Source organism: Camelus ferus, chromosome 21 (assembly GCF_009834535.1).
Source record: "Camelus ferus isolate YT-003-E chromosome 21, BCGSAC_Cfer_1.0, whole genome shotgun sequence".
Taxonomy (NCBI): Eukaryota; Metazoa; Chordata; class Mammalia; order Artiodactyla; family Camelidae; genus Camelus; species Camelus ferus.
In genome coordinates this window covers 8,395,618-8,410,665 of record NC_045716.1, presented here as the reverse complement: position 1 = coordinate 8,410,665, position 15,048 = coordinate 8,395,618, and the positions used below count along the sequence as shown (strand labels likewise).

At 38.0% G+C, this 15,048-nt stretch overlaps 1 protein-coding gene and 1 long non-coding RNA gene across 6 annotated transcripts in view; one reads left to right on the top strand and one right to left on the bottom strand.

Moving 5' to 3' along the window:
• RABGAP1L (RAB GTPase activating protein 1 like) overlaps positions 1–15,048 on the top strand; it is a 563,059-nt gene that overhangs the window by 476,922 nt on the left and 71,089 nt on the right. The window lies entirely within an intron of this gene.
• On the bottom strand, positions 2,005–12,324 carry LOC116658644. Its single transcript, XR_004313866.1, has 3 exons — positions 12,239–12,324; positions 2,778–2,781; positions 2,005–2,014 (listed from the first exon to the last, which is right to left on the bottom strand). It is a non-coding gene; the product is annotated as an uncharacterized LOC116658644 (long non-coding RNA).

Sequence of the window (15,048 nt, the reverse complement as noted above, 5' to 3'; positions counted from 1 at the left end):
AAGAATCAACTGGACAGAAAAAAGCAAAAGCAAAACAAACACAAAGCCATAAATACTTCTGGAAGTTAGTATAGAAGCATCCAGCCTGTTGCATTCTTTTCCTGTTGAATATACATAATATCTGTTTTTATAATTACATACATTATATGGGGATTATTACCAACCCTTAGTTAACCATAAATATATATACCAAGTCAGGAGAGGTTAGTTCATGGTTGTGGATAATCTTTAAACTTCATTTTAGCCATTAATTTTTACAATATTCTGCCATGAAAACTTATCCAGAGAATTTAGAATTCTGTTTCATTTCTTCCCAATGGTTCTGTCAAAGATCCTCTTAAGGAGTCTGAACTGAGTCTTCAAAAACTTGTAGGAATTTTCCAGGCTAAAGGGGAGAAGAAACAAAACCAGGGAGATGTAAAGTGACAAGAGTGTAGAAGACAGAGGAGCCTGACGGCTGATGAGATGGGCAGTGACTTGAGTCATAGGGAACAGCCTGTGCTCACTAAGGACAGGACATTGTGTGTGCTCACAGGCACGTGTGCAGGAGACAGGACGAGAGAGTAAATGACTGAATGAGTGAATGAATGAATGAATGAATATTAATGTGCTTACCAGGAAACATATATCTTCCATTTGTAGGCTGTTTGAATATTCTATATATTGATCCACATTATATCCTGATGCAACTTCAGCTTCCCCAAAAAGAATGTAACCCTGGAGCTTATTTGATATGAAATTTAGTCACTAATTTAGAAAGCCTCAGGGGTATAGTAAAGACACAAAATATTGCTCTGTATAGCAAACTTTTAAGAAAAATAGATGTTGGGGGTGTTAAATGTAATTGTACAACTTTCTGGAGATATTTAGTTTTCTTTATCAGATTTGAAATTTAAAAGTTTATTTACTGGTACCATCTTTTGGAGGTGATATTTGGTTTCAGTTCATCTGGGAAAGTTGTACTAAAATTACGCTAAGATAAAGTATTTATCATTTGCTTTTGATTACCTATCAAATTTTTTGCTTTGAGATGAATACTTTAAATTATATGAAAGAGATAAAGCTCAGATTTTCTACAGTATAAGATAAATTGTTTCTCAGTCTGATTTATTTTACTGCACTGTGAAGTAAATTGCATTCTTGCTAACATATAAAATCCCCTGAATTTATACTGACTATTAGAAAGGGTATTTAGAAGCTTTCTTAGTACAGGGTTAATTAAATATCTTTCTGTTAGTGGACTTTGTTTCATAATGGGAGGTATCTTGATTCCTTAAATGGTAAAAATTCCATTAAGTATGGTGGTTTTGATGTGGACACTGACTCTTTTCTTGTTCATAAGTGGTCTTGTGGCTTTCTGACATTTTTAATGGAGACGCATAGTAAAAAATACATCACAAGACATTGAACACACGACTGAAAGAAAATTTGACTAATTGATCCTTATTGTTGCTACATGCAATGTATTAATTTTTCCTTCTGCTCTATTATCTGTAATTGTTTAAAGGCTAGTTATGAGCCAGTATTGATTTCAGAAATGTCTCGATCCACACTTCGGAAAATATGGCTATATCCTATTGAGCCTTTAAAAATGAATGATGATGCGAGAAAATCACAGATCCCTTTATGTAGGTCCTTTGGACAAATGGCAGATAAGAAAAAAGGATAAAGAAGCCAAGCATAACTTCCTTTTATCTTCCTGATCATCCACACACACACACAAAATAAGATTACACAAAATAAGAATACTGTATTCACTAAGGTAAACTAAACAAGAGCCTAGAGTCACCACTGGCAGAACTTAAGAACTTTTTAATGAAAGCATGAATAAGTTGGTATGTAAGGTGAAAATCCCGTCTAATCAGAATGACTCAGAAACCTTGAGAAAGCTGCCTCTTTGGACACAGTACTCTTGCCTTTGTTTAAATACAACCGATTACTTTTTCTTTGGTTGTTCACTGGCTGAAGTTAACTCTCTCGCATTTTGAGACAAAATTGTGCCCTGTCCCCCATCCTCCCCTTAACTCACATATCTTTCAGTTCAGCCTGAGACGGTCAGGCAAGGAGTAAGAACAACTGAAGGAGGGAGTTTGAAGTTCCCCTCAGTCAGGGCCTTCTGTCTCCTGGACAGCATTCCTCTCTACCACCTCCTCCATTTCTAGTTATTTTTATACTTGACTAATGTAAGTAAAGGGAAAAGATCACACCTGTTGTGTTTATTGTGCATTCCAAAAAGGAAGCTCTGAATATGTATTTCAATTCAAAATGTATGATTTAATGTTTAAACAGTGAATAAGCCTAATAACCCATGCATACTCTGGCAAGCTTGAATGTTTCGTTAAATGTTAATTTACATTCTGCTGAATTATTTCAACTTTGTAATAAAGTGGTTATGAAGGGGACATTGTTCTCTGATGTTAGTAGAGGCCAGTGTGTAATATTACAAGCATTCTTGGTTCACTACAATGTGCTGGGTATAAATGGAAAATATCTCTTCCCTCAAAGACCTCACAATAAAGTAAAAGAAACAAAATAAATATTTATGGGGGTGGTATTTACTATCATAGTGTAGAACGAAGTGGAGAATAATTACCACTGATTGAACAGTGTGGAGGCAGACTTGCATAGGGGAGTGGGAGCAATTAAATGAGGCTTTGAAGGCTGACCAGCTGCTTGCCAGCCAGTAGAACGTAGTAGGACCTTTCTGAGCAGGGGGAACAGCTTGTGCAGAGGCCGAGAAGTTAGCTATTTGGAGGGGGAGGGCTTTCAAGTTAGACAGTCCTCAGTTCCAGTTTTGCACCTGCTACTTACTGATAAATTACTTAATTTCTCTAAGCCTCAGTTTCCCCATCTGAAGAATGAGGGATACAGTAGCATTACATTACTAGATTACTTCAAGGTTTAAATGAGAGCACTTTTATTTATTTTCTTTTATTTTAATATTTTATTTATTTATTTACTATTGTATCTTTTTTAAAAATTTTATCTTGGTGGAGGGAGGTAATTAGGCTTATTTTTTTTTAGAGGAAGTACTGGGGATTGAACCCAGGACCTCAAGCATGCTAAGCATGCACTCTACCTGTTGAGCTATACCCACCCCCAGCACTTATATTTAGCATTGTAAAAGCTCTTAATAACTGTCTCCCCTTTTATCTGTTTGGAGAAGGCCTAAAGGAAGGAGTGGGGTGAGTAGATAAGGCACCATTGGGATGTCGAAGGTGGGGGGAGTGAACAAAATGGACTACTTGTGTTACCCTGGTGAATTGCTTTGTTATTAGGGAATCACTATCGGGGTATCAGTCCTGCAGGAAACTTGAAGCCTTCTGCCAGAACAGCGGTGCAGAGGATCTTAGGTTTGAGCCTCAGGATGAGGGGAAGGCAATGAAGAATTAATAAAAGGGATTTATATGGGCCAAACCATCTGCTGAGTAGCTGTATGTGTTGTGCAGCAGTAACCTGGCAGTCATGCACTGACAGACCGTATTGCCCATGTAAAAAAATTTTAAAGGGCATTACAACAATCCAGGTAAAAACAGTTGTCAACAATAGCAGTGTAAATAAAGAAATTAGTCCACACATGTTGTTTAGTTCTTGCAGTGGATAGGTACAGTAGTATTACTTGGGAAGAAGCAGCAACTGATCTATGCAAGGAGAAGAAATGATGGAGATGAATCGGAAATGACTGTAAGCTTTCCACCTTATAAAATTGGAAAGATTGTTGTTGTGTCAACCTAAATGGGAAAGTTGGATATCAGGAATGTAATGGAGAAAAGATGGCCCGTTCTGAGTTGATCATGTTCCAAGTCGAGCAATTCTAGGTCACAGCATCACTGTAAGAGACCTGGTCGCTCAGTGGTTAGAACACTGTCCGTTAACAAAAGCTGTTTACCCAGACTAACACATGTTTATCCTCTGTTGGCGCTGGATATATGTTCCTAACTGACAGATCGCAAAATAGCAGCCCTGTGCCAATAAAGGCAGGGAGCTGTTTCAGGGAGCTACAGTTGCTCTGTTGTATAACTGGGAGATGAGGGTACAGGTTCTGAAATTACTTCCTCCTTATCGGGTTGGCACACAGATTTTGTCTAGCATGCCAAATTAAAAAAAAAAAAATTCAAAGCAATTCCTTGTGCCAGAGATGGAGAAAAACAATGAAATCAATAGTTATTTCTAAATCTTCACTGCATTGATTAGAATAAAAATTATAACACCAATTAAGATTAATCCATATTTCAAAAAAGATTAATCCATATTTTTAAAAAATGTTATCATCTGACGTTCTCATTGTTATTTAGTATGGATATATTTTGGTAGTCTTTCATTAACTTCTGTTTCGTACAAGAAGCCAAATCTTTCCTCATTTGGTTTATCAGTTTTGATATGAGTTAAGGTTCTTATGGTTGCAAGTAATAAAATCTTGAGCTATCTTAAATGAGAAAAGGAATTTATCATGTGGGCATCAGGGTGTGTTCCTTTAAACGCAAGGGCAGGAGTTCAGCAGAGCTGGTACTAGACTGACGTTGGCAAACATTCTCCATGTCTCTTGCCATCTAATTAACTTCTCTACTTGCGTCTACTTATATTTACCTCTTTCTGCAAGATCTCTGCTTCTCTGTTCCCAGTGGCAGAATATGGCTGCCACACAGCGTTCAGATTTATAGTTCTGTTGTTTGCAGAGTTAAGTTGCTATCCCTGGATCACAACTCCAGAGAGAATCTGAGTGTTGGGGGAGGTGATGAGGCATAGAGTGGAGCCCATGAGCACAGACTGTGGCGCCAAACTGGATCAAATCCCACCTCACCTCCAGCTAGCGCACTGACTTTGGGCAGCTTACCTGACCTCTCTGAGTTTCTCTTTTCTTATCAGTAAAGTTGGAAACATATTATAAGCACCTTATAGGATTAAATCAGTTAATACCTATGAAGCACTTAAGAATACCTAGCACATAGTAAGAGGCATAGGTATATTAGTTGATATAGTGCCAAACTGATGTAATTCCAAAATCTTGAAATAAAAGGTTAACTTTTATCAAGACTGTATAAGTTCACTATCTAAAAATCATTTAGATTATTTTGCTATTAAATGCAAAATTATTAAACCAGCTTCTATGACAATAACTAGAACTCTTCTGCATTTAATCCTGTTTCAGATGTTGAGAAATAATCTTTCTATGCTCGATGCTGGGAGTGGGGTTGATTTGTGAGTCAATTCATAATATCTTTTTTGGAAGATGTTATAGGAGCAGTTTATATAAAACATGTAATACATTAAATTTTTGTTTTATAAAATCATAGCTTATCCACAATGGTTGAAAAGTCTTATTCTAGTTTTCTGTTTGTTTTAGTACCCACATTTGTATTCAGGTTAATAATTAATCAAAAATATTCATTGATGTGCTCCTAATGTGCTATGCTGTATTTTTGGCCTGGGGAGTCCAGGTGTAAAGGAGAAAGACACGTATCATTTTCAAATCTTATACTATTTGGGGGAGAGGTAAGACACAAGTATTAGCTAATGATATTACTTATTAGCCATTGGTAAGTATTGTGCAGAGACTTAAAATGGAGTAGTGTAATCAGAAGTGATTAATTAGAGGCTTTATGTTTCATAATCAGTGAGTGCCTCACTGGTGTCATTTGAGAGCTGAATAACATACAAGGGAAAATAAGAAAAAAGAGTAGCTCAGGCAGAGGAAAACTCTGAGAGATAGTCCCCAAGGTGGTAAAGAGCTTGATATATTAGCAAAACAGTGGTGTCCATGTGGTTGGAGCACCTGGTGCCAGGGGTAGACAGTGGTAAGCAATGAGGGTGGGAGAAGAAGTTGGAGGCCAGGTCGTGATGCAGAACTTTGTAAGTCAGAAGAAGAAGTTCAGGTTTCATTCCTTATATGATGTCTTTGTATTTTAAAAGTGGAATGAATCAGATTTTAGAGTTGGTTAACAGAAATTTTAAATGATGATTACATTGTTAGAGAAGCCAGTATTGCATCAGAAACTCACCTCAGGGCTCAAGCTCAGCATGAAATCAAATTGTAGCATTGAAATTCAGTGCAAGGACTACAAGCTGGCATATGAACAGGACTCACAACAAAACAAAAATAATTCCATAGCTCCATTTATTGTAATACCCACAATAGGATTTCTAGCAGCGTGAAACAGAGCAAGCCCTCTTGTTTGACACAGCCAGGCCTATAGTTGGTTGGTTAACAAAAAAAGTTCGTTTAGATGAAGCATTAAAAAATAGTACGTACTAACTTAAACATTTATTTTAACTTAAAACATAAATATATATTTATTAGCAATTTTGTTATAAGGCCGTTAATGCCCTTTCTTTGAATAGGAATTCAAAAATACATAGTGCTTTCTAGTTTCAGTTTCCTTAAGAGGGGCAATAAATTAATAAACTTATGAAGCAATCTAAAGCAAACTTTATAGAGACTTTTTTATAACTGTTTTCAACCTCTTTGATGGTAGCATTGCCACCTTTTAATGTGACAAGGACTTTTGTATTTAGCCAGTCATCTTTGTCAAGTCTTTCCAAATAGCTGAACTTAGTTTTTATAGAAATAACAACTCGGTTTCTTTTTATGTTCATTTTATTGTGAGCATAAACATGTTTGGGAACCAGTGCAGTTAACTCTTATAAGCATAAATTCAGTCTTGGGAACAGCCTAGTAGGCACAAGAGTTCCGTAGGCCCAGAGTATCAGATTTCTTTGATAGAGAGAATGGAAAGCATTAGTCAGTCAAAGTTTTTAAAGAGTATTTTATTATCATATTTCCTTAATCAGACATTGCTGCACAGCAAACAACCATAAACCTCAGTGGCACATCATATTAGGCATGTATCTTTTGCCTTACCAGTCTGTGGGTGGCAAGGGTTCGGCTGATCGTGGCTGGGCATTCCTGGGCATAGCTGAGCTTACTTGGCTCAGGAGCCAGATTTGGTTAGATCTTTTGTTCACAGCTCTTATTCTCCTGAGCTCTGCATCCTATCTAGAGTGTGCTCTTTTCATGACAGAGTTCCCAGAGTGGTCGTTGGGAACATTTGATGCCTTGTAAAGGCTTAGGCTTAGAGCTAGTGCATTGTGATTTTTGCCCATGTTCCACTGGCCAAAGCAAGTCAAAAGGCCACTTCCAGTGTAATGGGGCAGGAAAGTATGTCCCACCCTAGAGGCTGGAGGAGGGGGAAGTGAGTATTTACTGAACAGTCATCTGCCACGTATATAATAATTGGTTTTTATGTGATATCATGGTTAGGTTAGCTATCTAAAATATACAACCACTGTGTTTCTCAACAGTATACATGGTTCATTTTCACAAAAGTTGTATATCCACAGTTTGTCATTAGAAAATGACATACAATTATTGAAAATACCATTAAATTTGATTGAAGTTCAAACAGCAAATACTCTTTCTCGTTTTCATTTTTCTTGGAACCTTAAAGTGAATTGGCTCTCTTTTCATATCTCTCCCAAACGTAATTGAAACCAGAAATCTCTTCTCCATGGTGAGCCAAAATTGTTATCCCAACCTGATCCATCTTTATATAAAGCCCAGGGTTTTAGCAATTTTTGTGGTCGTGGTCTCCTTTGGCAGTTTGGTTAAGTCTGTGGACCCCTTATCAGAAAACTTTTAAAGAGCATAAAATACATAAAATTACAAAGGAAACTAATGATACTGAAATATAGTTATCAAAAGAGAAAGATAAGATTTTTAAACATTAAGATATAATTGACAGATAACATGAGTTTCAGGTGTACAACATAATAGCTCGATATATGTATATATTGTCAATTAATCACAGCAAGTCTAGTTAACAGCTATCACCACACATAGTTACAAATTTATTTCTTTGTGATGAGAACTTTTAAGATCTACTCTTAGCAACTTTCAAATGTACAATAGAGTATTAGTAACTAACATTACTGTTTCATCCCCAGGATTGATTTTATTCCCAGGATTGATTTTATTCCTAGGATGTATTTATTTTATAACTGGAAGTTTATGCCTTTTGACCACCTTCACCCATTTTGCCCACTCCCCATCCCCCAAAATCAGGTTTATGAAGCAGTAGCATGTGCTTTTTTATTAACATACTAAATAACAAGATATGGTAGCAAATAGAATAACTACTGTAATTCCAAGAAAGTCATAAATATAAATAATATTTTGAGATATATGCAATAATGTGAGTGAAGATATCTGTAAGAGCTATTGATGACAAAAATAACTAATACTGCAGTAGATTGTTGCCTGCATTCATAATTGAAAAGAGCTGATAAATTCAGAGAGTCAGAAAAATAAAGATGTTTTTTCCATCTAAGCTCAAGGACACTGAATTCTCTCCACAATCCCCTAAAACAACATTTAACTTATGTGATCTGAGACATGAAGGTTTTAGGTAACTCTTCCTTTCTCTATAGCTGCCAAGGAGAAATCTGGCCATGCCTGGTAATTTCTCCCTTCTCCTTCTTCAACATATAGAAGGAAACTTGTGGATCTTGCGTGATTGTTTGTCTCTCACTAACTCATAAGCCCCATGAAAACAGGGCTGTGTCTGTCTTTGCTTACCATTTTATCTCCAGCCCAGCCCAGTGCATTGTATGTTCTCTGTATGTATTTATTGATAGTATTGGGGAAAAAAATGAAGCAACATATAAGTATAATCATGGTCTACAGTGGATAGTATGTTTGTAAGAATTGAATACATTCGTAAATGCTTGTTAGATAGGGGAAGTTATTTTAAAATCTTTTTATCCTTGGACGTTTACATTGAATTCTTATAAAATTGATTGTAGAATTCAGTTAAAGTCTAGCTGAGTTCTTAAATACTGGTTCTTAACTGTTAAAAAATAATGCATTGCTGATTTCTCTGATAGCTTATTCTGTGGTTCATGCCTGCCTCCTTTATGCACTGCACTGTGTTAACCTTTGAGGTATCTTCAAAGAGTTGACAATCTAGTCTGGAGAAGAGCCGTGTAAACAGTATGAAGCAGTGATGTGAGCACTATTAGAGGTGGGTAAGATACCTGCCTCTCCTTTGTGTGCCCGTCACATCCTGCACCCTGGGCGCTCACTGAAATGAGATATTCTGTCTGCTTTTCTGAGTTGCACCTTGAGGTTCAGTTTCCTTGCAGGTTTTTATTTCCCCTCTCTACCACAGCATCTGACACATAGCATCTGCAGTCAGTAAAGTTTCTAATGAATGAATAAAGGAATGATGGAGGAGAGTGTGGGAAATAGAGGTATTATCATGAAAATGTGAACACTTTTTTTAGCATTTTGATTTTTAAATTTACAGTTTTACCTTTTGAATATAAGTAGCACATTCACATGGTTTAAACAGATCTCAAACATAAAATGGTATCCAGTGAACTGGGTCCTGTTGTCCCAGTGATGTTTCTGTTTTTCAGAAACATACTTCCAGAAATATTTTACTCAAATACAAGTGAATTATGTGCATTTTCCCTTCTTTTTACAGAACTTTGGTGTCCCATTCATGTTCTGTACTTTGCTTTTCTCACTTAACAGTATGTGTTAGAGATTTTTCTATGTCAGTACATCAAGGATTTCCTTGTTCATTTGACAGCTGCATAGTATTTCACTGTATGGATTTCTGTAATATGTTTAACCAGCTCCCAATATATGCGTATGTAGAGTTGTTCCCAATATTTTGCTGCTACAAACAATGGTGCAGTGAATCATCTTTTATTTACCATCATTTCACTAATGTGTGAGCATATCTGTTGGTTAAATTCCTAGGAGTGGAATTGCTGAGTTGAAAGGGATGTGGTTCTGTAACTCTGAGGTATAGGGCCAACTTGCCGTCCTTAAAAGGTGTATCATTTCCCCCACCAGCAGTGTATATCTGTGTCCATTTAAACGTGGAAACCTGTAAGCAAAAGTCTAAAGAAAAAACAGAAAAATTTCAGGTGGTCACGTCAAGGGAAAAGATGTTCCAGATTGGGGGGGAGGGTGGCACTTTCAGAAGCACGCGGGAGTGAGGGAGAGCTGGCACATCTGGGAACTTCAGCTTGATCCCTTGATTATGATGTAATATCCTTCTTTATCTCTTAAACAGCCTTTATTTTAAAGTCTATATTGTCTCATATAAGTATTGCTACTCCAGCTTGCTTTGGATTTCCATTTGCAGGGAATACCTTTTCCCATCACCTTACTTTCAGTCTGTATGTGTCTCTAGATCTGAAGTGCGTCTCTTGTAGGCAGTGTATATATGGGTCTTGTTTTTGTATCCATTCAGCCAACTTGTGTCTTTTGATTGAAGCCTTTAATTCATGTACATTTAAGGTAATTGTCGATTTGTATGTTCTTACTGACATTTTATTAATTGTTCTGGATTTGCTTTTGTAGTTCTTTTTTTTTCTGATGACTATCTGTAGTGTTCTATTTGGATTCCTTTTCCTTTTTTGTGTATATATCTGTTGTAGATTTTTTGGTTTGCAGTAACTATGAGGCTTTGGTATAGAAGTCTGTGTATATACATGAATGTTTTAAGTTGCTGATCTCTTAATTTGAACTCCATTTTAAATACCCTGAATTTATACACTCCTCCCCTCATGATTACTGTTTCTGAGATTGTATTTTACATTTAATTGTTTTGTGTATCCCTTAACTGATTGCTGTGGATACAGATGACTTTACTACTTTTGACTTTCAACCTCCCTGCTAGTTTGTGTGTGGACAATTTCCTGCCTTCACTGTATGTTTACCTCTACTGGTGAGCTTTTCCATTTCATAATTTTCTTGTTTCTATGGCCTTTTCTTTTCTGCCTAGAGAACTTCCTTTAGTATTTGTTGTAAAGTTGGTTTGGTGGTGCTGAATTCTTTTAGCTTTTACTTGTCTGTAAAACTTTTGATTTCTCTGTCAAATCTGAACAGGGGACTTGCTGGATAGAGTATTCTTGATTGTAAGTTTTCCCCTTTAAACAGATCGTGCCACTCCCTTCTAACCTCCAGAGTTTCTGCTGAAAAATCAGCTGAGAGCCTTATGGGAGTTCCCTTGTATGTTATTTGCTGCTTTTCCCTTGTTGCTTTTAATATTTTCTCTTTATCTTTAATTTTTGTCAATTTGATTAGTACGTGTCTTGGTACGTTCCTCTTTTGGTTAATCCTGTGTGGGACTCTCTGTGCTTCCTGGACTTGGGTAACTGTTTTCTTTCCCAGAGTAGGGACGTTTTCAGCTATTATCTCTTCAAATTCTCAGGCCTTTTCTTTCTCTCTTATATTTCTGGAACCCATATAAGGCAAGTGTTAGTGCACTCAGTGTTGTCCCAGAGATCCCTTAAACTGTCCTCATTCCTTTTCACTTTTTAAAAATTGTGTTCTGTGGTAGTGATTTCCAGTACTCTGTCTTCCAGCTCACCGATCCTTCATTCTGCTTCATTTATTCTAATATTGATTCCTTCTAGTGTGTTTTTCATTTCAGTTACTGTATTCTTCAACTCTATTTGGGTGTTCTTTACATTTTTCTGATTCTTTGTTAAAAACTTCTAACATCGTTCTGTGCATCCCATCCATCTCATGAGTTTTTAGTTCATCTTTATGATCATTATTCTGAACTCTTTCTTGGGTGGATTGCCTAACTCCACTTCATTAGTTATTCTGGGGTTTTATCTTGTTGCTTTGTCTAAAACGCATTCCTCTGCCATCTCATTTTGTCTGAATTTCTATTTGCATTTTTATGTATGTGGTAGGTTTAGTTATGTTTCTCAACCTTGGCAAAATGACCCTCGGTAGGGGATGTCCTGTGTGTCCCAGCAGTACACTTACCTCTCGTCACACAAGGGCCAGGGGCTGGCTGGTCCCACGGTGGGGTCTGGCCTGGATTTGTGGACTCGGTTCTGTAGGCTGCAGGATCGTAGTTTTCTTGCTTCTGGTGTCTGCCCCCAGTGAATGAGGCTGGTCTAGAGGCTTGTGCAGGCTTCCTGGAGGAAGGGGCTGGTGCTTGCTTGCTGATGGGTAGGGCTGAGTCCTGGCCCTCTGGTGGACAGAGCCATGTCCTGGGCATTTCTGAGGTGGCTGTAGGCCCACCTGTGTGCTGATGGCTGTGGGTTGTGTTCCCACCCAGTTAGTTTTTTGGCTGAGGTGTCCCAGCACTGTAGCCTACTGGCTGTTGGTGGGGGCAGGTCTTGGGTGGGACAGGTGCTAATGACCCAAGGAAGATGTCAGCCTCCAGTAAAGTTCATGGAGATGAATACTCTGCGGTATGTCTGCCACTGTGTCTGTGTCCCCATGGTGAGCCACAGCCACCCCCTGCCTTCCCAGGAAACCCTCCAAGAGCAGCAGGTAGGTCTGGTCCAGGCTCCTGTGAAGTTATAGCTCTTGCCCTTGGGCTCCGTATGCATGACATTTTGTATGTGCCCTTAAAGTGTGAAGTCTCTGCTTACCCCAGTCCCGTGAAACTCCTGCAGTTAAGCCCCACTGGCCTTCAAAGCCAAATGCTCTGGGGCCTCCTCTTGCCGATGTGGGGACCCTGGGCTGGGGAGCCCGATGTGGAGCTCAGAGCTGTCACACCTGTGAGAGAACCTTTTGATACACTTCTCCAGTTTGTGGCCTGCCTGGGGAGTATGAGATTTGGTTATATCACTAGTGTGCCCTTCTTACCATCTTGTTGTGTCTCCTTTCTTATGTCTTCAGTTGTAGATCTTTTTTGGTAGGTTCCAGTCATTGTTATCGATGGTTGTTCAGCAGTTAGTTGTGATTTTGTTGTGCTCGTGAGAGGACGTGAGCTCAAGGTCCTTCTACTCTGCCATCTTGGTCCCCTGTCTCGGCTTCATCTTAATAGTGCTACAATGACACAGAATAAGAAGAATCACAGATAATTTTTAATTTTATTTAATTCACTCAACTCGTTATTCTTCTTTAACTCATTTATTCTTCACAGCAGAATTTTAGGCTTACTTTACAGATGGTCATGTGGAAGCACAGATTAAGAAACTAGCTCAAGGACACACTGCTGGAAAGTAATAAAGTCAGAATTTGGATACGGGCTCCCTGGCTCTAGGGCAATGCTATTAATCACTATTCAAAATGCATGGTGTTATGCTTTGTTCTCACTCATTAGTTATTATGGCCAATATTCCTTTGATTATATATCCCTTTGTTGATCAGAATCCTGAACTTTTTATTCTTCAGCAGTTTCTGAGGACGGAGATAAGTTAGACGTGAAATCTATAATTAGAGTTTTGTTAATTTCTGAAGCATGGATCTTGAAGGTGAATGATTGCTCTAACAATGAGTGACACTGTTATTATCAGATTTTTCTTCACTTTCTCCTGGTATGTAGATATTAAGGTGAACGTGCTTATTTAAATTGCAAAATTTCCATGTTTGGCTCTGTGCTCCATACGTGGAAAGGGAGCCTTGTGTTTCCTGTAGCAAGCAGACATACAATGAATAAGTAAACCAGTTAACAGTTCTGTGTATTTTGAATTTCCCTGTCTGTGGGGAAGGCATATGCCAAACGTGAATGTTATTGTCTGAATGCAAAACTGCTGCCATCTTACTTGAATCTCATTTTTCAACCTATTTATTCAAATACATCTGTGAACTTACTGGTGTAATGGAAAAAACTTCATAGTCCAGAAACTGGCAGTTTGGAAGAATATCAGGTATATACAAAGACGGTTCATATTAAAAATTATTTTTGGACAGTTTCTTAAAAGAAGGACACTTAATTATATAAAGGCAGTTTATTTTTTGGTAGCATGTTTATCAAATGTACAGAGGACCCAGTATGGAGAGCTAACATATTGGTTGACAAAATCAGGATCCAGAAAAGTCTGGCTGGAACAGTGTGTCTGTGAACCGTAACAGGGCTAAGGGTGGTATGTGAGATTCGAATCCAAAAGAATTCTGTGCAGTGTAGCATGTTAACAGCATTTTAGTAGATACTTTTAGCCAACTTAAGCCTTTATAAAATTGAATATTTATTAACTATGCACTTTGCGCCCCATAATGGTAGTAATGTTGGTGCTAAGCTACAGGAGAGCCAAGTAAAGGAGGTTTCTGCCTCCACAGGGTGTACCATCTGGTAGGCTGGATAGACATTAAACAGTCAATCACCAAGAAAGGTTATGAGTTTTATGAAGAGAGGGAGACCTGAGTCCTGTGGGGATTTATATGGAGATCTAATCCAAATAGGGGGCCTAGGTTCTGTGGGGTCATACAGGGAGAACTAGCCTTAGGGGTGAGGGGAGACCTGAGGGATGACTAGGATTTAGTCAACTGAAGAGAATGGAGGTGAGGGAAGAGTGTTCCAGTAAGAGGAGAAAATATATTTCAAGTCTCAGAAATGAGCAGAACTTAAAGAAATTAAATAAATGGACCATAGAGTGTCAGGTGAGGGGAGCAAGGAATGGCTCAAAATTAAGCTAGAGAAGATAGTGGGACCTGATCACGTAGAGCTCTGAGATCTCTGTTAAGGAAATTAGCCTCCATGCAAAGGGCGATGGACAGCCGTGTAGAGGTTTTAAGCCAGGAAAACATCATTTCTATGGCGCTGTCAAAACACTAGGCTAATGATTTAAACTTGGCGATTCATGTGACCCTTCTAGTTCTAAATTTTCTCATCTTTGTAGTGAGAAACTCAGGTTAGCTCTTTCCGATCAGAGATCTCTAATGTGCGTGTGAACATCCTGAAAGTATCACGTCTACAGGAAGTAATAACACAGTATTTCTCATCTGCTCTGCTCTGCTCTTCTTCCTTTCGGATTGGAATATAAATTTTGTTATGGAGCATATTTTAGTCAGTATTTTACAGAAAGTACTCTAATGACTCCTATGATGAGACTGTTTTTTAAAAAAACATAATTTTGTCATCATAAAAGTAATATAATTGTATTTTGGAAAAAATGTTGAAATGTGGAAAATGAATGAGAAGGAAATCATGATAATGGATGCCATGATACTAAAACACTTGGAATGTAGCCGGGGGGAGGGTCAGGCTGGTAAAACTGACCTGAAGTCCTGTCGCAAGGGAAATAGTGCTTGCTGGGACAGGGAAGTTTTGGAGGTACGGTAATGAT